Below are 1,029 nucleotides of genomic sequence, written 5' to 3'. Positions count from 1 at the left end.
GTCTGGGATTTTTTTGTTGGTAGGTTTTTAATTACATCTTCAGTTTCACTGATTGAGATTAGTTTATTTAGGATTTTTTATATCTTCTTGATTCAGCTTTGGAAATTCATATATATGTAGGAATCTGTCTTTTTCTTCTGGGTTTTTTTTTTTTTTCTGTCTTATTAGAATACAAGTTCTCAAAGTAGGCATTGATAGTTCTGCAGGATTGTTATGATTTCACCATTTTCATTCCTAATTGTGTGGGTTTAGTCTTTTCCTTCCTTTTTTGATAAGTTTAGCTAAGGGGTGTTTTTGTTTGGTTGGTTGGGTTTTTTTTTGTTTTGTTTTGTTTAATCTTTCAAAGAACCAACCTTCAATTCATTGATTCTTTATATTTTCCTAGTCTCTAATGCATTAAGTTTTGCTCTGGTCTTCATAATTTCCTCCCTTGTACAAGCTTTGGACTTATCTGCTCTTTTTTTTTTTTTTAGAACACTGAAGTTCAATATTAAGTTGTTTATTTGAACACACTCCATTTTCCTGATGTGGGTATTTACTGCTATAAATTACCCTCATAGGACTGCTTTCATTGTGTCCCATAAGTGCTAGCATGTTGCATTGTCATCATTTAATTGTAGAAACTGTGTAATTTCTTTTTTAATTTCATCTGTGACCCATTGGTTGTTCAGGAGGGTGCTATTTAATTTCCATGTGTTTATGAACTTATTGTGGTTTCTTTTTTCATTGATTTCCAATTTTATTGCACTATGATCTGATAATATGGTCTCAGTTTTAAATGACAGCCTATTACTTATTGAAACTAAATAACATATTCCTTTAAGAAATAACTACATTTTCCAAAGCAAACAAGAAAGAGTGAGGAAAATGGCTTTTTTTTTTTTTTTTTTTTTCATTTTTAAATGGTTATAGTTGGATTGAACTCAGGCCCTTGATTAAAGCTTGTGTGTTAGACTTAAAGAAAAGCTTAATCTCCAGGGCCCTGTGTCCAGAGGCTGGGCTTTTGGAAAGCAATTGTGTCACAAGGGC

The sequence above is a fragment of the Octodon degus genome, unplaced genomic scaffold (assembly GCF_000260255.1).
Source record: "Octodon degus isolate 3935 unplaced genomic scaffold, OctDeg1.0 scaffold00038, whole genome shotgun sequence".
NCBI lineage: Eukaryota > Metazoa > Chordata > Mammalia > Rodentia > Octodontidae > Octodon > Octodon degus.
Note: the sequence above shows the minus strand (reverse complement) of the source record.